Here is a 26,001-nt window from a genome sequence, read left to right on the forward strand (position 1 = left end):
ATTTAGGACCAACCAGACCTTGTGCATATCAAGTATCATCACAATGTCCAAGTAGTTTAGGAGCAGTGACAGCAAACTTGCGCTAAGAGAAGATGTGCATGGTCACCCCATCGACAACTAGCCATCTCATGACCTCTTCTGTTCTATTCCCAGCAGAGCTGATATTTTTGATTTTGAACTTGTGCATCCTTTATATGTAGTGAGCATTGTTAAAGTCAACAAGTTAAAGCCAAGGAAAATTGGAGCTACCAGATTACTACTGTCTTTATAAGCATCTGTTTTAACAAAACATCTGCATTAGGATTTTACAAAATATTCAATATACAACAACTGCATAGGGATTTTACAAAGTATTCCATATACAACACCTGCATTGGGATTTTACAAAGTATCCAATATACAACACCTGCATTGGGATTTTACAAAGTATCCAATATACAACACCTGCACTGGGATTTTACAAAATATCCAATATGCAACAATTGCATTGGGATTAAACAAAGTATTCTATATACACCACCTGCATTAGGATTTTACAAAGTATCCAATATACAACACCTGCATTGGGATTTTACAAAGTATCCAATATACAACACCTGCACTGGGATTTTACAAAATATCCAATATGCAACAATTGCATTGGGATTAAACAAAGTATTCTATATACACCACCTGCATTAGGATTTTACAAAGTATCCAATATACAACAACTGCATTGGGATTCTACAAAGGATTTAATATACAACACCTGCATGTGTGGGTGTATTTGGACTTTTAACGTAGCTTTAACAATTTACGATGTCTGCAGTGTGACAGTTTATAGTGATGTCAACACTGGGGCATCATGCTGCAGATACGTAGCATGATGTTCCACCCAGTCACATTATCCTGACACCAGGCCGACCAGTCCTAACACTAACCTCTTAATGCTGAGTGCCAAGCGAGGCAGCTGTTAGTACCATTTTTGTAAGTCTTTGGTATGACTTGACCAGGGATCAAATCAATGACCTCCCACATCAGAGGCAGACACTCTAACCACTAGGCCACCAGAGTGGTCTACATTCTATTCAACATATAGCACCTGCACTGGGATTTTACAAAGGATTTAATATACAACACCTGCACTGGGATTTTACAAAGGATTTAATATACAACACCTGCACTGGGATTTTACAAAGGATTTAATATACAACACCTGCACTGGGATTTTACAAAGGATTTAACATACAACACCTGCACTGGGATTTTACAAAGGATTTAATATACAACACCTGCACTGGGATTTTACAAAGGATTTAATATACAACACCTGCACTGGGATTTTACAAAGGATTTAACATACAACACCTGCACTGGGATTTTACAAAGGATTTAATATACAACACTTGCACTGGGGTTTTACAAAGGTTTTAATATACAACACTTGCACTGGGGTTTTACAAAGGATTTAATATACAACATCTGCACTGGGATTTTACAAAGGATTTAATATACAACATATGCACTGGGATTTTACAAAGGATTTAATATACAACACCTGCACTTAGATCTTACAAAGCAATTAGAATTACAACACCTGCATTGGGATTTTACAAAGGATTTAATATACAACATCTGCACTGGGATTTTACAAAGGATTTAATATACAACATCTGCACGAGGATTTTACAAAGGATTTAATATACAACACTTGCATTGGGATTTAAAAAAGTAGTTAATATACAAAAATACTTACATTGGGATTTTACAAACTATTTAATAAACAACACTAATGTATTCAAAATTACAACATGGCAACGCGATTTTACAAAGTATTCAATATACAACACTTGCACTGGGATTTTACAAAGTATTCCAGAATGTTAAAAAATTATGTAAAATATTCGGAATAAAATAAACATCTGAAAAGTTGAAGAAATTTTAAAATTAAACAAGTTCAAAGTACAGCTTTAGTAAATTATTTTCTACGTGACTTTATTATTAGTGTACTGTAAATGTCAGAACTACCAAAATATACTTTGTGATATTTTCTTCGTTTTAACCAACACATGTTGCCTTTTAAGTAGCCCGACTAAGCAAGCTGTACAACTATCTTAATCTGATCTATACAGTAGATTACTGTTGATGCAATACTAATATTATATTCCCTTGTCACAATACTAATATTATATTCCCTTGTCACAATACTAATATTATATTCCCTAGCAGCAGGGGGGGCGAATCCGACATTTTGTCCAATCGTTATTTTGCTTAATTAATACTTTCTGCACTCAGCGGATCCGGTGTCGTCAGCGCCCGGTAAAAAAAAAACGACGTCGTCGTCGGGGGGGGGTCGTCCAATCGTCATTTGGTTTAATTAATACTTTCTGCACTCAGCGATCCCAGCGTCGTCAGCGTCCGGTAAAAAAGCGCGACGACCGCGTCGATGTCATTGCCCCCCCTGCTGCTAAGTGGTTATTTACAATGAAAATTAGTTACAACTAACCGAATATTTGGTCAAGTCCGATACGATATCGTGTCCGAGGATCATGTAAATTTATCGTTACAAATCCATGTGGGGTCGACTGAGCATGACTAAAAAAGTTTCGAAAACCATTAAAGTCCATGTCACCGCCGCACCATGTCTGCCAAATATTTCGTAGCGTGTGTGTATCAACGCCGTTGAATACAGCAAGAATATTACAGTTGTCTCTGATTACTTTTGGAATCTGAGTGTATCGTTGAGTGACATATATCACGTCGGTGTTTTTATGCCTGCCTCTGGAAAATATCCTAGCTGGGTTTTTTTGATTGTCTAACATAACATCATCGTACACGACTAGATTGTTAACGTCGCCATCAATATCATCAATACCTGGTGCATCATTGATATCTGTAATAAACTCAATAACATTTTTTTCAGCGATCGCTGATGCATTCTCGTTAAAATCTTTCAACACCTCGTAGCATCGTTGATCATCCACGCTAGGGGCGATTAAATACAACTTATCCCACTTCATCCATCTCATTATTAAATTGAGTAACAATTGCGTCTTGCCGGATCCAGATGGTCCGATGATAATCATCCGGATCGAGTTTGGTAACGCTGCAACATGCTTAACTGGTTCTCTCGTTTTAGTCGCCGAAAAATCAATTATATTCATATCTCTATACATAAATTATGGATCTATATTGTGTGAAGTGTAGAGTGCGTACTGGCACAAATGATATGACAACCGTTACAACAAGAAATAACAGATCGGCACTTACTGGTAAGTGTGTACAATGCGGTACAAAGAAATTTAGATTTATTTCTGCTAGACCCGGAGACGTTTTAAAAAAAAGCGAGGAGGTGATATTGCAGCCAAGTTATCAAAACTCCCCGGAACACCGTGGGCAAAGTATCCAGGAGAAAAGCACCTCCCAGGATATAGCTACTGTGGCCCCGGAACACGATTAGATATCAGACTCAATGATCAAAATCAGCCGCGACCCGGTGAGTATCCAATAAACGCTATCGACGAAGCATGTCGGATACATGATATAGCTTATCGTAGCGGTGATTTGCAACAGCGTCATATCGCGGATGTAAAATTAATTCACGCGTTAAATGCTATTCCTGATAAATCATTCAAAGAAAAATTGGCTTCATGGTTGGTAAAATCGGCTATGAAAGGTAAATTAATGATTGGAAGCGGAGCTTCTCGCGCTGGTAATTGAAAACGCTAGCGTTTATAATAACAACATGGAATCCATCTATTATTCTCCGAGAGGATACTGGAAGGGGAAGGCCGCAATTGGTAAACTCGCGAGCGCTGCAAAGGTAACAAAGGCCACTGCGGCTAATTGGTTATCCAAACAGGCTATATGGCAAATTTATCTACCACCGCCTAAACAAATCAACTTTTCGCGCTTTGATGTCAGCGTACCTAATGAAGTTCATCAGGCTGATATACTATTTCTGCCGCATGACAACGGTTACAAATACGCGCTAACCGTAGTTGATGTTGCGAGTCGATACAAACAAGCGGAGTCGTTAAAAACAAAGTCAGCAACTGAAGTAGCCGATGCGTTTGAGCGGATTTACCGAAGGGGTCCTCTGCGCTGGCCAAATCTATTACAAGTTGATCCTGGCAATGAATTTCGCGGCGCTGTTTTATCAACGCTGAAACATCATAGCGTCGCGATACGACGAGGTCATACTGCGCTACATCGTGATCAGGCAATTGTTGAACGATTCAATCGGACTCTTGCTGAACGGTTATTTGGATATCAATACGCGAAGGAATTCATCCAAGAAAAACGATCTCGTGAATGGGTCAAAAGGTTGCCAGGCGTAATTGCAGCGTTAAATAACGAGATTACCCGAGCAATCAACATGAAGCCCAGCGACGCGATTAAAAAAAAGTATATACCCGGAAGATCAAAAATAGATAGCGTTTCCAAGCCGATTCTCGGCAATGTCACTGTTAGATATCTGTATGAACCAGGAGAACTTGAAGGCGGTAAAAAAAAGAGCTACTGATCCTATTTGGAGTGTTACCACACATAACATATCAACGATAACACGATCAACTGGTAGACCACCGATCTATAGACTGGATTCAACTGCCCCACAGTGGGGGTTTACACGCGAGCAACTACAAGTGATACCTGACGATAGCGCCGTTGCGTCTATTGCACTCAAGACAAGTTAACCTCACATTACCACGGATATGACCGAAACTGTTATCGATCCTGTCCACGGTAAATTGGCGAGCGTCTTTATCCAAATAACGCCAGCGCATTACACAATTGCAACTCGCGCAGTGATTATTCTGTTGTTGTCGTAATGCAATTATTAATTCGGCATCAATATCAAAACGCCGCTGTTTTTTATTATCCTGTTGGCGGTAACCCGAGAGTTTTCTATCAATGACGCTAGCATCAATAATGTCATCGTTGTCACTGGCTTCGTCAATAACAATTCTTCGAAGCTGATTCATTCTCCGTACTCTGGACACTGCAAGATAGACTAGATTTGACCATTCAATGCGATTATCAACCATCCAAACAATTGTATCCGTGATAGTCAATCCTTGCGAGGAATGTATTGTCGTTGCGTATCCTAGCGTCCACGGGGATTTATCAGCACGTAGCGCGTCCTCGACGACGCTGATATCAACGAGCACAATATCATTCAGCACAAGAATTTGTTTTTTTGTCCCTGACGCTGTTGGGCCCGGGATTTCAACTTCAATGTTCTGCCGCCGTGTGTCCGCGGGTCTATAACATAACGGCACTGGACGCGTTGGAAACTTTTCCTTATGCAATGCAAACAATTTCCGCTGAAGTGTGTCTCTGACTATCTTTCTACTCGCTACAATCAAATCGTTTGGTCTCCATGTTTCCCAGAATTCATTTAACGGCGTTTCCGGAATCACCTCGCGGATTATTTCACATTGAACTCTATCCGGCTGTAATCTGATTAATTTTTTAACCTCGCGCAGTTGTTCATCAAGTGCTCGGTAATCAGTATCGGTTTCTTCATAATAGTCCACAAAACCCTTTAACCAATCATGTGGACCCTCGCCGACAAATGGTGGTGGTTGGCCATAATCTCCGCACATTATCACCGCTGTATTCACGCGCAGCAACCACTCAAGAAACATTTGTAAAACATCTAATGAAACAGTACATATCTCATCCCAGATGATAACCTCAGGAATAAATTTTTCCCCCATTCGATCAGGAGTCCACTCACCACCGCTGTATCGAAAAAAGCTGTGATAAGTAACGGCGTCAACATTTCATTGTTTTATCTCTCGCGCTAGTCTATGGGTCGGTGTAAGCACGATTATACTTGCCCGCGTTCGAAATAATTCAATTGCCCGAGTCGTCTTTCCTGACCCGCCACAGCCGCTTAAATAAACTGTTTTATATCTACAAATTGGATCAGAACACGGTGGTGCATTAGACCATTCTGATAGATTATCACCGCGTAAGTAATTATTTTCAACGGTGACATTTGCTGACGGGGAATAATCGCGTCGTATTTCATTTTTAATTCTCCATATACCCCAACTCTCGTCCGGACTAGTAAACTCGGCTATGTTTCCCTTATACTTTACGTCTATATAAAATGAATCAATCGCAACTCTAACCGCGGTGTCGGGAAATCTATTTATCATCGAGAATAAATTGATAGCGGCGTAACCCAGCATAGACGCCCTCAAATGTGGATATGCCGGGCTGTCTCCATCGCTGTAGGTAACAACTGTACCCAACTTTGTTCCACTGGACAAGAAAGCTGTTTTGCAGTTCACGTATCTATTTTTTGCCACTGCGTCCTTGATTACGAAATCATATTCTGCGTCATCTATAATCAGCCGTGAGCAATATCGTTTGTAGTCGCAGTTTTTTCCACCTTGTGTGAACTTACCGATTATTCTTCTACCGAGATCTCTTGCCTCGTGGTTTCATTGGTTGAATATCCTTTTGGACCATTCGATGATATATTCCTCGTTGGAATCAATGTGTTTTCTGGACGCGTCAATTATGCTATCTAGACGCTCTGGTTCTGGTAACCAGACTTCAGTCTGCGCCCGGTATGATATAATCGCGTCACTGACAATCAACGATACAAGCATGCTACAATCAATCATAAACCGTAGCAGCGCTATTGGCAACCACTTCTTTTCAGCCATGTGTCTACCGATCCAAATATAACAACAGCGATGAAGTCCTGCCGCGAATTCAAATGATACTATGCGAGCGAATCCGGTTAAATCAAAATCAGGCAGTGGTCCATTAATAGCAACACGAGTCATTTCATGTCTGGGGTGTCCAAATCGTTTAAAGTACTCAGCGGCGGATCCATACCCGAGAAAACTCGCTGGATAACAGGCAACCATATCAACGGAAATCATAGCGTCGCGGTTGTATTCAGTGTTCCATAGTCCACCGTGATAGTATTCCAAACAACTGGATTGTACATCCGGTAGAAATTCCTTGCGCGTTGGTCTCCACGCATTTTTCCTTGCTGCAACATGAGCCGCAACCGATGGAATCGTAAAACAATTTGTTAGCAGTTGTTCATCATGCTCTTCAAATTCCATGGCGGTTTTTTTCATCTTGTTGTGAAACGCTTCAGTGCGATATAATTCACCGTTTGGTCTTACAAACTGATCAAAGGTATCCATGTCGTTTTCAGCGCTGCGAAGTAACCACACTGACACAGGGTCGTTTTTACACAAGCAGGCAATAGCATCAAATAGTTTCCTCTCCGCGAGAAAACTATCCTCTCCCAGGAATTCCCCGGGGATATACTTTACTGTTCTATCCCGTGGAAATATTGTGACCGCGGGCATCCACGCGTGTTCGTTATGATCAATAATTTTGATTGGGGCTCCATTTGATTTATACTTTGATTCATATAATACTTCACCGGTTATCGTTGTAACGGTTATTGGAAATCTCAGCGACGTTTCTAATTTCGCTATGTCGCTGATGGTTGCTCCTCGCTCGTGCACTGTCTCCTCCCATTGGTTTATTTTGCTACGTCGTAAATCGGTCAGTTTATTTCCTCGACACGCATTTGTAAAATGCTCTATTACTCGTTCTGCTACACAATTTATCCCCGTTGACTGTTTCATCGGCGCTAGTTTTCCGATATCAGGTTTCTTATTTAACGGGTATATTCCATAGACAACTGCTGTTTCAGGATACGCTCGTTCATAGTATGGTCTGTCAATTCCGGTTAACAGCCCTGGCTTGGAGTCGCGGCTAACAATAACTGTTTTCTTGTCGCTGAGAACCGGTTCAAATTTATCACGTATGATCCAATTACCTGATTCCACCCGGACAATGAATTTTACTCTGAAGAAATACCTTTTACCGTCAAGTTGTGATATTATCGTTGCTGCGCGGTTGTCGTTCATGGTAGCATCAACAACACCATCAATTCGAAATGTTGACCAACTATGAGATGCACCATCACGCTTGAATTCATTGATACAGTCGCGTATTTTATTCAACAGGGTTCTATCGTTTATTAACGCTTTTGGTGCGTCCTTGAGGACTCTATCGAGATTGAACTTAATATTTTTCCAGGGCTTAATTGCTGCTAATCTCTCGAACTCCTCCATATAATTAAAACAAGTATTTAAATGAAAGAATATAGTATAATGAATCACTGCAAATGGTTGATGATTGGGTCAACAACCCCGTGCAATAAATCATGTAGAGGTGAATTCTGCGGGTATCATTTACAAAGCGTTCGTAATGGTTCTCTTGGCCCCCTCCCGTGCTTGGTTTGCCACGTTGGTGTAAGAGGAAAATCACAGTTGTGTATCAATTGTGGCGGAAAGCGATACAGAGAGTTAAAACGCTATTATGACAAGCGAATAAAAAACGCCGTCATTGACCCCACCGCTGACTCCGTCAAGGACAAAATCATCAAAACTCCTCAGGACTACATTGCAAGGTTTATAATTAAACCAAATAATGAATTAGACAAGTAGTATTATTATACAAATGAACCAAGAATTTCAGCCGCATCCCGTGCTTGTTAATTACGAGGCATCTCGCGACGGCATTGTTAGAAATTGTAGACTGAAGAAGCCGGTTGGTACCGTAAATAATCAGGGGTATTTGATATTTGGTGCCGGGAAAAAAAACTATCTTGTTCACAGGGTGGTATATGAAACGTTTAACGGATTGAGCAATGACGGTCTCGTTATTGATCACATTGATGGATGCCCTCAAAATAACAGACTGTGTAATTTAAGAGCTGTTACACCGAGTCAAAATTCCAAATTTGGAAAAACAGGGAAACACGCAAAAAAAGCAAAAAGAGTCAAATCGTTTGATACAATAACGCACGAAGAAAAAATATTTCACTCTATGAATGCGGCTGGTAGGTACTTCGATATTTGTAGTAAATCAGTTCGAGATGTTGCAGAGAATATAACTAAAACAGCGATCTCAAAAAAGATGGGTCACAGAATTCGATTTTCGTATATAAATAAATCCTTGTCACCGTGACGAAGTCGCCATGACGAAATACTTCATACTAGATAACACACCTCGGGATTGATACGCAGGGTTCATTTTGTAAAATAATTTTTTTTTTATTTAGAAATAAGATGTTTTATAAGAATATGAATATCGAAGACATCAATAATATATTAACCGAGATTTTAAAATTAAAAAATCAAGGAATTGTATTATCTGATAAGCTTGATAACCAAAAAATATTGTCCGATTATGAAATTATTAACGAGCAATCAAAGAAAGGTCGATATACCTTGCCACGCGAGTATTCTTTTATAAAGCGATTTAAATATACGATCAATGAAAACCTGTATGGCAATGACGTAAATGCATTTATTGGACTATTTACTGCCGTTGAGACAGTACGAAAAAAACTCGGACAGGCTTTTGAACGACGGCGGGAGATTTCTAGTAAGATCAAAAACATTAGAAGGATTATAGACGAAAACTCCGTGGAGCCTGGCATGTAGCGTACGGACGTTGTATACATTTCCCCCCCCCCCCGATAGGTCGTGGTAACGGCTGCCACAGGGAAATTAGAAATTACGGAGCAATTTATAATAAATGGTAGGCGAATCACTTACTACTCGGCTAGCCAGAGAGCGGCTAGCAGCGCTTAAAAAGTTCATACCGTTACGAGACAGGGTCCGAAAACAACTTCAAACGCGGCAACAACTACAAACTGATTTTGCTGTTGGAAGTGAACAACTCTTTGCTCCGATAACGAGTGCAACTGTGCCCGTCCTCGGTGCGCTTAAAAAGATAGCGGCTCAGACCGAGCAAACAAAAGAGTCTCTGGAAACACTTCCTGCGAAAATAGCGGTTGCTACAACACACCAACGGAGGGAGAGGCCGCCACCACTCGCTATAACGGACCCACAAGAACCTTATGTTACAATGGCCGATGAAGAAGAACTAGGCGCCACCGCAAGAGAACCAGAAGAAGAAATACCGGAAGAAATACCGGAAGAAATACAGAAAGAAATACAGAAAGAGGGGAATATACCCCGTAATGTACTTACAAAGTCCGCAATAGACACAATCAGAAATCTTGACGATGAAGAATTAGTTAATTTTATTGTTACAAATTTTGATAAGGACGTTCAAAAGGAGTATATCAACAAAGGTTACGAAAAGTATGTAAGGTCAACGGATAATTGGACAAGAATAGTGTATTTAGCAAGTAGATATAAAGACGAATTATCACGTCGTGGTGATACCGATTACAAAGCATTCCTCGATAAGGTTAAAAGTAGGAAACCAAAAAAAGGAAAAGGATACTCTGTTGGTAAAGACGTTACTTGTCCTGGTAATGTTCTCAGTGATATATCACGGCTGGAAGTACTAATCGGAGGAAAACGAGCCGGAAATAACTCTCCGGAAATAATCAATGAGGCCGCTGATATTTGCAGGCGGTTTTTTGCCGGTGGTATCATGGACATTAATGTATATCGAACGCTCATAGACGAACTCGTGGACCACGGTCATTACAGCGATTTATCAATCACTGGTGATCAATCACTAATTGGAAAACACTGGTGTTTTTTATAATAAAGATGATTATACACTACAACCATGATAAACCAGTCAGCGTCTACGTGGTAAACTCACGATTGCCTGTATACCGCGCGTGGTACGTAGACGGTCTCGGTAGCACCATTGCGGGGTTATTTACAAGAATGGCTCCAAAAGTAGCGCCGTTAGCTAAACAATTAGGAATGAAGGCTATTGATGTTATTCGTGATAGGGGTATTAGTGCTATTGGAGATGTTGCCGGAAGGGCGTTTTCTGCAGCACGAGATAAACTAATGTCGTTGGTGAGAAAAAGAAAACAGAAACCACCGGTGATGCCATCAACGACAGTGATGCCTGCAAATGTCAGTAAAGTAATAAATAACGCCGTGGAAAAAAAACTAGAGTCGTTGGCGGCTCTGGCAAAGCCATCCACCGATGCAACAACCAACGCGCTCATGAACGCGATAGCGGGAAGTGGCTTAAAGAATTTACGACGAAAACGACGTTGATGAATTGCAATTGAAAACATCAACATGATAAATAATAAAATGTTTGCGCGAACCGCTGATCCCGCGTTTGATATGGACGCCCCAGTGCGCAGGGATGATTCTGTCCGTGATTATCAATTTTATTCCTATCAACCACCACAAGCCGACCTACGATCGCGAATTGAACTTCAAGTCCAAGATACCAGTAAATACTTTTTGCCGTGTGAAGCGTTTATCGAAATTGAGGGAGAACTTGTAACAAATGCTGCCGATAATGCACCATACGCAAATGACGGTCGTGTTCGAGTCGGCTTCGTCAACAACGGTATCATGGCGTTATTTGAGAGTGCCAGATATCTTATTGACGGGCGAGAAATTGAATCAATAGAACGCGAGGTTGATGTTGCAACGACGATAATTGGGCTAGCAAGATACTCAGATGATTATACAAGATCGGCGGGCCCATCTATGATGTTCGCGAAGGATACCACTAATAACGCTGATCATATTCAGTACATTAACGTGCTGACACCACAAGATACTTCAGTTCCTAATCAAGCTGAAGCAGCCAATCCAGACCGCAGGGCAGGACCAGGTGACAATTTTACTATTATAAAAAGTACTAACGATAATTTTAATCTAGGGTTTGCAACACGAGTAGCAACATTACAAGGACAACGCCGACAGTTTTCATGCGCGATTCCACTCCATCACATATTCGGATTCTGCAGAAATGTCAGAAAAGTTATCTATGGGGCTAAGCATACAATTGCGCTAGCGCGAAGGGGCGATGATAACAATGCAATATGGCGTGCTGCTGGTGTCGCTGCCGGTAAAGTCATTTTAACTAAAATAGCATTGTGGATGCCGGTGTTAACTCCATCAGTTACCACGGAAGCACGATTGTTATCATTTATGGAACAGGGGGGAAAATCGTTGTTGAGTTGGCTAGCGGTAACAACTGATGTCAAAGAGGATAATGTCGCTGATACATTTACATGGCACCTGGCATCAAAACAAGGCGTTTCAGCCCCGCGTCATATATTTGTTGCGTTACAGGATATAAGACGATTGAATAATCAAGAACGCAGCCATATGATATTTGATCGATTAGGAGTCAGGGAGGTTTCGCTGAGAATAAATGGACAACAGGAACCATCCGAGGATATACAGCTTAATTACGACAACAACCATGTCGCACGTGTGTATCATCGGATGCTGTCATTTATGGCGCGTGATCAAAACGTTGACACCGGTTTGCAAATATCACAACTTGATTTTAAAAACCTGTATCCGATTTATTACTTTTCGCTGGAACATCTTGATTTAACGAGACAGTCCGTCGTTGATATACACTTCCGAGCTCGTATAGCCCCGGGTGGTGTTGATTATAGAGCGGTTGCTGTCATTCTCAGCGATAAATCAATGCTGTTGGAAGGTGTTGGTGGACGAATGAGAATCATTGATGCACCAGTGGAAAACATGTAATTGAAAACATAAACGCGTTTACAATAAAAATGTCGTATAGTGTTGTCGGTGTAGAGTTGACCGATGGTCAAGTCAAGAAATTACGATCAAAGTCGGCTAAACAATGTGGAACCACAATAACGTTAAAGCCGTCACAGATGGCAGGTGGTAATCATAAGATATCGTTGACGGCGCGTCAAATAAAACATTTCAATGATGCGATGAAGAATAAAAAGGGTGTTCAAATAGATTTTTCGGCCGCAGCGATTAAAAACATGGAAAAGACCAGTGGGATATTTCCGCTGTTAGCTGCGATTCCAGCGTTGATTGCCGCGGCGGCCCCAGCAGTGGCGAAGGCGGCGGCATTAGGAGCCGTTGGTACCGCGGCGGGAATGGCATTGAAGAAGGCAACCGGGAAAGGCTATAAAAAAAAGAAACGAGGACGACCCGTAGCTGGAAAGGGTCTAAGACTACCGGGAACCCCGTATTCATGGTACTCGGGGAAGGGTCTAAGACTACCGGGAACCGTTTAATGACTCCTATGTCTAATTTTGATTTAATAGATGCCGCAAACGCGTTAGCGATAAAAAAACTTCAGAGGTGTTTTTATGAGGGATCAATTACCGACAAAACCAAGGAATATTGAAACCGGTATAATTAACCTCGATAAATCCTCCGGAGCGGGAACTCATTGGGTTGCATACGCAATTGATCCGCGTGCGATCGTCTATTTTGATTCATACGGGTTAGCCCCGCCAAACGAGTTCATGCGGTATATCCGGGCATGTTCAGCCCCGGTTTTTTATTCCACGCTGCCAACACAACAATTAAGTGACCCACCGATATGCGGCCGTGAGGTATTGAACGTACTCGCGGCGATTTCATCATCGCGGAAACCACCTCATGTGGTTGTAAACGAATACACTAGTGGGGTCGTAGAGGCCCGGCGGGTTAATTAAAAACACTGTGTTTTTTTACAATAATAATGATTGATATCTGGGGACGACCGGTTTCGGCGCTGAAAGAATCCACGGAAACGCTCGCCACCGATGACATAAAAAAACTAATCGAGGATGAAATCGCTGATACGTTAAATCTAACCAGTGTTGACCCGGGCGAAATAGTTGTATTTCAAGATCGTCAGGGTAAATTAAAATCCAGTAATGTGTCGCTGGATGACGTTTTAATACGACAACGTAATGCCGCCGAGAACACTATCGCGCTATATACCGGCGACGGACGACTTAAATCAGGTGATTCCATCTTGACGATAAATGGAAAAATAAATACACTAGACGACAATTATATAACCATGTCGAATTCGTTAAAAAATTTATATGATAAATTTAACGCGCAAGCAAATCAGTTCGAGGGGATACAAAAGTCTGTCACCGATATACAACTCACTACTGCTAGTTTTTTTGGGACCCCGACGGTGACCGAACCGAATCTTGTAGGGATAAAAAATACTATTTCGGAGTTTACAACGCTGTCGGGCCAATTTTACACGTTACGAAAAAATTTTAACAGGATCGATAACAACTTTGATAAATTCTTTGGTAAAAAAAATACCAAGCTGGATGAGATTACAATAACTATAAATGATATCACTGCGTATAGACAGGAAATAGAAACAATCAAAACTGATGTTGCAACGAACAAAAGGAGTGTAGACGTGCATGAACGGGAAATAGAAATAATCGGCGTTAATGTTGCAACGATCATAAATAATGTAGACTCGCATGGACGGAAAATAGAAACAATCAAAACTGATGTTACAACGATCATAAATAATGTAGACGCGCATACACAGGACATAATAACAATCAGAGCTGATGTTGAAGCGAACAAAGGGGGTGTAGACGCGCATACACAGGAAATAGGAACAATCAAAACTGATATTGAAGCGAACAAAAAAAATGTAGACGCGTATTGGCGGGGAATAGGAATAATCAAAACTGATGTTGCAGCGAACAAAAAGGGTATAGACGTGCATACATATGAAATAGGAACAATCAAACTTGATGTTGCAGCGAACAAAAAAAGTATGACCGAGAATACACGGGAAATAGAAACAATCAAAACTAATGTTGCAGCGATTAAGGGGAATATAGACGCGCATACACAGGAAATAGGAACAATCAGAGCTGATGTTACAGATATCAAAGACAGAATACCGGAAATGACAAAAATAAAAATCCCTCACGAGAACACCATCAACACAGTATACACGATTCGGCATGGATCATTCACTTGGACTCTTACACAGAATATAGTAAATATTACCGCAACTGTTAAGGGTATTTATCGATTGACACTGGTTTCAATGATGCAGTTTAATATATTATCGTCGAGTTCATCCGGGTTTAACAATACAATATCAACAATTATAGACAAGGACGCAACTGAACCATTTACAATTTATGCCGTTGATAGAAATTTAACCAGGGCAAACATTACATGGTATGTGGAATTTGTAGCGGATCTAAGTAATTAAAAACACTAGCTCTTTTAAAATAAAAATGACCACCAAGGTAATTGAATCAGAGGTATCACCGACGTCACATCAATATCGATTCAATACCATAAAAGAATTCTCCGCGAATTTGAAAACGCTTTCCAAACAATACCGTGTAAAAATAAAAAAATACCGTCGAAAAATAACCACCATCGACGCGGTCGTGTACTCGGTGTCAGGTATAGTAGCCGGTACCGGTGTTATTTTATCCACGGTGACCATGATGGCCCCGATCGCTGTTCCAATCGCTATCTCCGCGGCGACAACAATTGCTGGAGTCGCCAACGCAATCACTAGAAAGATATCATCGTGTTATCAGAAAAAACTCAACGAGTATACAGTAAAACATCAAATAGTATCCGACGCGTACTCGAAATTATCCGGGTTGATCTCGTTGGCGATAGATAATTCGTTTATATCCGATGTTGAATTCTCCACGATGGTCCAGTTGTATGACTCCGCGATGTCAAAAATCGAGGATTTTCAACTGGAAGCTGGAAACCACGTCGCTGAAACCACTTCAATGGGCTTAAAACATTCTCCTGAAAACAAGCAGGTTGTTAATATTCGGTGTTGAAATTAAACACTAGAAACGACGAATAATAATAATGTCGCTGAACCCCGAAGGGTTTCAATTACTTCAACGGATCGCGGAGAACACCACTCCGGTACAAACAAGTATGATATTGATAACATCAACGAAGCCAGAATTCAGTATAAACTTCCCTTCTCTGATTCCAGTGAAGGAAATAGCGCTGGCAAAATTGCGAGTATATCACAGTTGGCCTAATATCCGAGCGGATGCATTTAACGGACAACAACCTAATAACTCGCTGGTTTTTGCATGGACAAATAAACCCAATGGGACCCCAGACTGGAAGGAGGTTACAATACCAACTGGGTCATACCAAGTAGAACAAATCAATAAAGAATTTCAACACAGGATAAAATCGATCACAGGAAAAGAATCAAAAATCGCTATTACGGTTCATGAACCGACGTTATCGTCGACGATTGAAATAAGCACACCGGGGTATATGGTTGATATTTATAACAGTTCAATAAGAACCATACTAGGTTGGCCTGAGAATCCACCTCATGAAAGTCCGCGGGAATTTCACACGAATGCGCAATCGTATCATGAAATTATTCCCAGTTATCGAGATAAATTGTCTATTATGAAAAACGCGTTATTACCCGGTGGGTTTATATTTCAAGACAGGAATACCATTGAATGGCATTTTTTATATATAAAACTTCCTGAATTGCACATCACATTAACAGTTAATTTAAATGATATCGATAGTTTTTTTATCGAGATTAATCGTAATTATCGATTGCAACTAGAACAACTACGGAAAACAAAAGCACAAAAACACGTTGAGGTGTTAAATCAACTTATATCAGACATGGAATATATTAATGAGCGAATCGTTAAAATAATATCCGATAACAACGATGTTAATAAACAAAAATTCCTAACCGAGTATAATATCACAGAAGCCGATTTACCCGATTTCAAGTTTCCAGGATACAACGCGCCAGAACTAAGAAAGTTTCTTAATGATTTTTTCGGTCCATCAACTATCCTCAAACACGATAACGGAGATGGTGGTAGGCATATTGCTCCATACAACGTAAATATCGCATCGGTGATAGCAATCAATCTAGTGTGCGATGTTATCGAAGGGAGTTACCAGGTAGATACCAAGCAATCAAATCAAGCTCAACAGGGGTATATCCTTTATTCATTTTCACCAACAGCCCCTCCCGGATTCTTAATCGTTGAGAGCCCAATTAATCCGGTCTATATGCGATGCCATAATCGGTTTTTAACGAGAATTAATTTTAGACTTACCGATCAGTCAAATAACCTAATTGATCTACAAGAGGAGGAGTTAGTGATCACTCTGTTTGTAAGATCATTGTAAATAACTTTTTAGCAGCGGGGGGGGGGGGTGGGGTGGGGGGAAATGACATCGACGCGGTCGTCGCTGTGTTTACCGGACGCTGACGACGCTGGGATCGGCGCGCAGAAAGTATTAATTAAACCAAATGACGATTGGACGACCCCCCCGTAGACGACGTCGTTTTTTTTTTACCGGGCGCTGACGACACCGGATCCGCTGAGTGCAGAAAGTATTAATTAAGCAAAATAACGATTGGACAAAATGTCGGATTCGCCCCCCCTGCTGCTTCCCTTGTCACAGGTTAATCCCCAGATAAATGTTGTTTCCTCTAGACTCGTGAGAAAAATACCCTAGAACTGCAATACATGAAAATGCACTTCAACCACAATTATAAGCAACTCTGCTAGCTATGCAATGAAGAATTGCTAAAGTCTGATGTCACGTTGGGTAAAACAATCTCCATTTAAAAGGGATGTAGAAATTACTCACCAACGATAAACTAGAGTTTGGGTATGTTGTGTAAAAACATAAGCTTACTATAAAATGAGAGCACATATTGGGTGTATTTACAATTTTTCAAAGAATTTAAAAAGAAATCTTTCTTGAATTTAACATAATTCATTTTTACTGTGAATGACCCACTACTTTATAAATGGGAAATAAAATGAATCTCTCCTCATAAACAGTGTGAACTGGGCAATGGGAATCCAAGACAGCTACTTCTGAATTCAAAAAGCAGCACCACCAGTAAACTTGGTCCAACATAGCTTATCTTTCTGCTTCAAGTATGTTTTTGTAATCATTAACCATAAAATTATTTGTCAACAACAACATTCTCTAGGGTAGTGGTTCTTAACCCAAAGATAGTGACCCAAAACTGGGTTGCCATGCTGTTAAGTCAGTCGCTGAGAACAATGTTAATAATCTGAAATTTCCTACCCAACTGGTTTTTTTAGTACTTATGGGTGGCAAGGCTAACACCACAAACCTAATCTGGGTCCAAAAAGGTTTTTTAGTACTTATGGGTGGCAAGGCTAACACAACAAACCTAATCTGGGTCCAAAAAGGTTTTTTAGTACTTATGGGTGGCAAGGCTAACACCACAAACCTAATCTGGGTCCAAAAAGGTTAAGATCTGCTGCCAAAAAAAGTTTGCGTTAACAAAGTGACAATATAAACTTGGATTCTGAATGGAAACAAGGCATATATCTTTTTTCTTAATTTTAAGTCAGGAATGTCTTAAAAACAAGTTACTGGTGTCTTTCTGAGCAAAGTCCTTGCATAATTACATCACAATAAATAAATAAATAAATAAATAAAAAAATATTTAACAAAAAGGAATTTAATTTTGAAAGCAAAATGTCAGCACTTGTCTCCACCATGACAATTACCATCATACTGTGATAATGGAACTTAATAAAAGGAAAAGAAAAAAGAATCCATCAAGATGAATTCAATTAAATATAGTATAGAGCATAATAAAGTCCCTGATTTTTACAGTTTGGATTTTAGTCTTCCTTTCATTGGTCTGAAACAGTTTAGTCAATTTAGATAGCATATAGAAAGAATCAGTTTTTGCAAAAATTAGGATAAATTTTATATTTGGTGCTCCATACAGGCATGGGATCTAGAATATGCCTAATACACTTTCCTGCGTGTTGCAAAGGGCAACTTACAGATTTGCCCTGGGATGTGTCCTATGATGATCTTCCAGAAATTATAGTTTTGGACTCTTTAAAAGGGTGCAGTCTGCATCAAATATATAAAAATGTATTTGGAGGATTTTGTCTGTTTTTACATTATCTCTATTTTTGCTTATTCCTATCTTCTGATACCTAAACTTGGCACTATAAAAGCCAGGGTTGTGCTGATGAGCTACTAACCTCAATGTATATATACTAAACAAGGTGAGGAGGAAACGAATGTTGAACCAAACAAAATAACTGATTTGTGTTTGTAAACACACTGCAGACCAAAACATAAAAAGAACCAATTAAAGATACAGAGTTTTTTTAAATAATAGGATGAAAATGTAATAGTCTTCTAAACATACCTGCAAAAATGTTGTTCAGAAGTTCAAAAATGTTTTTAAAAATGTAATAAATCTGATAAAATTCCAATAATTATATATACATATAAATTAAAATATGTTTATCCAACTTCATTAGTCTAACCCAGTGGTTTGCTTGATTGTACTAACAAACTTTTTATCAAACTAAGTGGGGGTAGGTAAACTAATCTTCATTATTTAATACTAAAGTGGAGGGAGGTAAACTAATCTTTATTATATAATACTAAAGTGGAGGGAGGTAAACTAATCTTTATTATTTAATACTAAAGTGGGGGGAGGTAAACTAATCTTTATTATATAATACTAAAGTGGGGGGAGGTAAACTAATCTTTATTATATAATACTAAAGTGGGGGGAGGTAAACTAAGCTTCATTATTTAATACTAAAGTGGGGGGAGGTAAACTAATCTTTATTATATAATACTAAAGTGGGGGGAGGTAAACTAATCTTTATTATATAATACTAAAGTGGGGGGAGGTAAACTAATCTTTATTATATAATACTAAAGTGGGGGGAGGTAAAATAATCTTCATTATATAATACTAAAATGCCACAATTATACTGCTTCTTTTCTGGGACTTCTAGTAACTAGTCCAAGTTAATTATTTGCTCATTGAATAAGTATTGGTTGGCCATAATTAAAAAAAACATGATCTCAGTCTGTTTTCTTCGTTACAGCCAAATATATGGACTAACTTCTTTTGACATGTACCAAAACTACAGGATATCACAGTGGGGGTGGGAGAAGGAAGGTCTGCAGCAGTTGCAAGTAAGCATTATATCTAAAATTAGTTTTACCCCAACATTTTCAAAGCAGTAATTTATAACATGCTACTATTACATTGTTGCATGTACCAGTTAGGAGGTAGGCTGATGACCTCCACAAAACTGATATGGAAAACAATTACACTTACCCTTATGGTAGGAGTGTTCACCACTACTGGTAGAAGGCTGACCCACATGCTGAGCCATCACTGCAGTGTTTAACAGAAAAAATGCATTCACTCTGGTGTGCCAATAATAAAATATAAAAGGAAGGGACCATGGCACAAGACCACTAGAAGGCAGCTCTTATCATCCAAAGACAAGTGATGTAGCAATGGCCCCATCATCATGCACTTTTTCATTCTCATAAAAGAATGGTCCCCCATGGCGAGGGACTGATAAGCCCTGTTGACAGTGAGGACATTACACCTAGAAATGATGACACTGAAGGGACTGATAAGCCCTGTTGACAGTGAGGACATTACACCTAGAAATGATGACACTGAAGGGACTGATAAGCCCTGTTGACAGTGAGGACATTACACCTAGAAATGATGACACTGAAGTATCAGAAGATACCCTCAGATGCAGAAAGAGATGAATCCCTTCAGAAGAAGCCAAAGACACTAACTGAGCAAGTAACCTATCTTGACCATCCCCAGCACAGATATGACTGAGTCTGATGATCTCAGTAGGAAGTGGAAATAATGATGGAACTTGATTCTTATCCAGAAACCCTGTTTGGCAAAGATGTGTGTGTGTGTGCACGTGCGTGTGTACATGTGTGTGTGTGTGATTTGATGAGCCATATCTATTGGCTATGATGTCTGCAGTGTGGCAGTTTATAGTGATGTCTAGCACTGGGGCATCATGCCGCAGATATGTAGCATCATGTCCCACCCAGTCACATTATCCTGACACCTGGCTGACCAGTCCTAACACTAACCTCTTAATGCTGAGCGCCAAGCAAGGCAGCTGTTAGTACCATTTTTATAAGTCTTTGGTATGACTTGGCTGGGGATTGAACCCACAACCTCCAGCATCCGTGGCAAAGAAGAGAGACTGAATCATAGTTACTGTTGAACTTTAAACAGCTTTTCTTCATAGGCAAGGCATGAAGCTCAGCTTCTTCTCCTCTCTGACACTACATAGTTGTTGGTGGTGGAATTGTTGATGTAGTTTTAACACCATTTTCAGCATAAGACTGGCAATATATTACAGCCAGCATAAATGGTGGAGGAAGAGTCTCAAGAAACAATGAGCCAATGACTCACCAGAAACTACTGGCAAGATTTTTCACATATCCACGCTGGCAGAGCCGAAGACTCGAACCCATGACCACTTCGTCACCTGGGGCCCCATTAAGGAGAGTAGGAAAACAGTCCAATGGTAAAGTTCCAGAGGGATTTAACTTCAGAGGTTCACAAGAGGGTTTTGACAACACTGATAGAACATATGGAGATTCTATCTTGTCATAAGTGAGCAAGATACTGGTCTCTGAGACTCAAAATACCTGACAAGACCATTATGATGTGGGTCCAGCCCAACTGTGGGACACCTACAGAACTTTGTGAGTGGTAATAAGCATTGCCCAATAGCCCTTACTATAGTGAACAAAGAACATTCTCTTTCCTTGAAAAGGAAAAAAAGAAAGACTGCAGCTACATTCAAAGAATGATCAATGTATTTGCAACTGCACCTGTTACAGAAGATTCTCCACATTGCATCATAAAACCTGGAAGCAGATTGCTGCTAGCTTGGATAATACAGCTGGCAAACAGGTTCAAAAATGGTCCCTGGCAATCATTACAAATGAACTAAACATGAAGGTGGAGAATTTGTGGAATGTTGTGCTGCAACAGCAAATCATTTCTCTCAGGTTTGTCCTGGGTTAGTTAAATAACAGGTTATATAGGTCATTAAACCATGACTGTTTGGTCATGGGGGCTACTGGGAATGAGTATAGAAGTGCAGATCCTGAACTGGCACAACACCTGTGGAATTATTTTTAAAGGTGGGAATGCATACACATACAGGCAATTCAACTTTTGACTGAAAGTGTTCATTGCCAAAGTTATGTGATCTGATACTGGATAGACAGAAAATGGTAGCTTGTTGCTCAGCCTTTTAATGAACATTCCATTAAGGAGGTCCTCCACGGCCAGAAAAATGACTCTGCAACCAAGTGTTGCAGGATATTGCCCAGAATATGGCAGACAGTCATATCATATAGGAGAAGGGTCCAGATTCCAAAGAAAGAAATGAAGCATGTTTTCCTCCCTGATGCCAGAGGTATGCTATAACTGACATGTTGTCTGTGGCAACTTAACACAAGAGTCCCTCGAAGGGACTGATGATCTCCTGGGTGAAAAGAATTTCCAGGAAATCAAGATAAGACTATGTGCTTTTAAAACTGTAGAGTTAGGAAACAAACAGTTATTCTTCAGTGATAACATGATTTACAAATTAGCTGCTTTGGTATATATTCTGGATGTCATCTTGGCGCCATTTTTATTTATAATAAAGTAGACATCATTAGAAGTCTTTTGGAGCAAACCACATGTCATAATGATCATCCATAAAAGGGGAGTCATGAAAACAAAATGTTAAAGATAGTCATCATGGCAGCCATAATTTGGATGTACAACTGATGCCGTTTTCACTTAGAAATTTGTGAACATAATGATCATCCAGTCAGGGGGAGTAGTAACAAAACGATTTTTTTTTAAGAGAGTCATCATAGTTCAAATATTTAATGTACAATTGGCACAATTTCATCCTGGACCAACTAGGTATAATAAGAAGCACACTGGTGAAAACCCCATGTTAATATACTATCCATTTGAAGAGAAGCAGCATTAACAATCTTTGCAAGATATGAATTTCATTTAGAAGAAAAAGCAATAGCAAGATTTTCAAGATGGCTCTTTTGGTGGCACCATTTTCATTAGGGACCAACGAGGCATCATAACTATTCTTTTAGTGAAAATCCCATGTTGATATGACCATCCTTGTAGGAGGAGTAACTGCAACAAAATTTTCAATATGCCCACCATGGTGGCCATACTGGATGACCAAGAAGAACCATTTTCATTTCAGACAAACTGGACCATGAGTTAAATGTGTGTGCAAAGTTTCAAAGCAATCCTCCAAGTAGTTTAGGATTAGTGATAACTTGTGCTAACAAATGGAAGACAGACAATGGATGAAGGGCAATAGACCTTCCCATAAGCTTTTCTGGTCTATAACCAATAGATATGGCTCATCAAAACCAATCATTCATTTATCTTGACTGGGTAAAAGTTGGCTGCACCAAGTTGAAATGGTTGGAATTCCTCTATCAAATGCAAGTTACTGACATTTTTCTTGTGAAAGGTAATTAAATACTCATATAAATATCACTGTGGCCTTTTCTTTGATGTGACAATGTATTAATAAAGTTGCACAGTCTTAAAAATAATGGTACACATGTAATCTATGGCAAGTGTCACAAAGTCTGACCAGATTAAAATCCTCCAATGTTGACATTCTCTGTCCTTTAACTGCACTCAAATCTAACTCATAAAGGTGTGTGCTCATAAAAATGTGTGAAAGCTCATTGAAAAGAAAAGTATGAATCTATTTTACTGAAAGATTTCATATTAAATGTGAATAGCACCAAGAAATCAAGGTCTGTGTTTGTAACTGCAATGTCTTTGAGTTACATTCTTTGCTTTTATTATATGTTTATTTATAGAGCCATGTATTAAAACATACTATTTTCATGGTTTGGACCCATTTGCATCAGGTATCTGTACTTCTTTGGTAAAAGTGTAAACAGTGTAGAGAAGAAGCACAATGTGTTGAATATAATATGGACTGGGACCAGTAACTCTTGCAACTCACTCCTCCCAGGGACAAGTGCTTGTGACTTTTTTCCTGAGTCCTGCTAGAGCTAAAAACAATGCCTTGTAAGTTTTATAAACTCCTGTAAGGATAGGAACACTGCCTGCATTTCCAATTTGTTTATATAGAGGGTAGCATCTTCCCAAGACCAAAATGTTTCAAGAACTACCCCTTATTTAATGCATCAGTGTGCAGAAACAAGTGGGGTTCAAGTGTCTGAATTGGGATTACAGTCTGAAACCAGTCCTGATTTAGCCACCAATGCTGATGGTGGTAAAAGTCTGATTCCAGGGAGCTAATAGCTTACAGCAAATAAATATTATTGAAAGAAGGATTCATAAATGAACTCAGAACATTGCTATCAAAAATCATTTGAAAATAAAAGTGATGTTTAGTACAGGGTGGGATTAGAGTTAATCTGAATCATACGGGCTGGCTTTCCTGTGGTGCCATTTAATCTAGAGACAATAACTACTGAATGAAATGCAAGAGCAGTTGACCAAGAAATATAGGTCAGCATTATGCTTTCTCCTAAAATTCCTTCTAATGATGTTTACTGCGTATGTTATTAAAGCAACTCTTTCAGCATTTCCCTAATTTTACAATCTTTACATTTTTAAAAATTATTTTTCCACTTTTAGAGGTGACTTGGCATTATTCGAACAAATTTAAAAGCCCTCTATGCCTGGATGTCTTTTTATCAAACTGGGTGAAGCAGTTTTGCAAATGGAGTTACAATGTTCTTGTAGTTTTAGCAATGACAGTCATATTGGAAAACAGACCAGCATTAATTGTAAAAATCTTGATGGTCTTTGTGCCAGAGTGACAAGACTGTTCTAATTCTATTCAGCAGTTTTGGAAAATAAGTCTTTTAATGTTTATCTATTTTTAGTAATGGCAGTCATATTTGATGGTGGATTGTCATTATATTGGCAAAGAACTGAAAGGTTTTCATACCAGGATACTTTCTGTCAAGTTTGGATAAATTATTTTCAATGGTTTTGGAGAGGTCTTTTCAAGAGTTCTTTTTATTTTATTTTTAGTAATGGTGAACACTTCTGATGGCAAATTGGATTGTCAGCATAAATTTGAAATATTTTATGCCAGCATGCTTTTCTGTCAAATACAATAAAATTTTGTTGAATAGTTTGAAAAATAAGTCATTTAAAGTGTTTCCATTATTAGAAACAGTGGCCATAATTTATGATGGATCAGTGTCACTTGTAAAAAATTGAAAGCTACTTATGCCAGGATTCTTCCTGTCGAATTTAGTCAAATTCTCTTAAGTGGATTTTGAGATGTCATTTAAATGTTGATCTGTTTTTAGTAATACATGTTTGGCAATGAATTGGCATCATATGTACAAACTGAAACGTCTGCATTGTTTTTAGTAATACATGTTTGGCAATGAATTGGCATCATTTGTACAAACTGAAAGGTCTGCATGGTTTTTAGTAATACACGTTTGGCAATGAACTGGCATCATTTGTACAAACTGAAAGGTCTGCATCGTTTTTAGTAATACATGTTTGGCAATGAATTGGCATCATTTGTACAAACTGAAAGGTCTGCATCGTTTTTAGTAATACATGTTTGGCAATGAATTGGCATCATTTGTACAAACTGAAAGGTCTGCATGCTAGGTTGCTTTCTGTAAAAATTGGTCAAATTCTATTTCGCAGTTTTTGGAAAAGTCATTTAAGTAACAGTGGCTTTTCTATTTTTACTAGGTGTGACCATATTTGAAATGTCTTCCAGCTAGGATGTCTTCTGTCAAATTTGTTCAAATTTAGTTGACCAGTATTTAAGGAGTCATTTTAATATTTTATTATTTTTATCAAGTCATTTGCACAAATCTTAAAATCTTCATGTCAAAATGGTCCATTGGTTGTTTTTAGATGTTTAAATCAGAAACTGCTTACAGATGCATGATGTATGACACACAATTGAGGATGGATACAGGCTGCTGACAGATGCATGATGTATGACACACAATTGAGGATGGATACAGGATGCTGACAGATACATGATGTATGACACACAATTGAGGATGGATACAGGCTGCTGACAGATGCATGATGTATGGATACACAATTGAGGATGGATACAAGCTGCTGACAGATGCATGATGTATGACACACAATTGAGGATGGATACAGGCTGCTGACAGATGCATGATGTATGACACACAATTGAAGATGGATACAGGGTGCTGACAGATGCATGATGTATGACACAACTGAGGATGGATACAGGCTGCTGACAGATGCATGATGTATGCCACACAGCAGAGGATGGATACAGGGCCATAAAAAAGTCACTTGGTCAGGTGAGCTTAAAGTTTTTTTTTTAAAACTCAGCATATTTGT

General features: G+C 39.3%; 1 protein-coding gene across 1 annotated transcript in view; it reads right to left on the bottom strand.

Moving 5' to 3' along the window:
• Positions 1–26,001, bottom strand: part of LOC149802526 (uncharacterized) — a 52,624-nt gene that overhangs the window by 3,571 nt on the left and 23,052 nt on the right. The window lies entirely within an intron of this gene.

This window comes from Sinohyriopsis cumingii, chromosome 3 (assembly GCF_028554795.1).
Source record: "Sinohyriopsis cumingii isolate HCF-2022 chromosome 3, ASM2855479v2, whole genome shotgun sequence".
Taxonomy (NCBI): Eukaryota; Metazoa; Mollusca; class Bivalvia; order Unionida; family Unionidae; genus Sinohyriopsis; species Sinohyriopsis cumingii.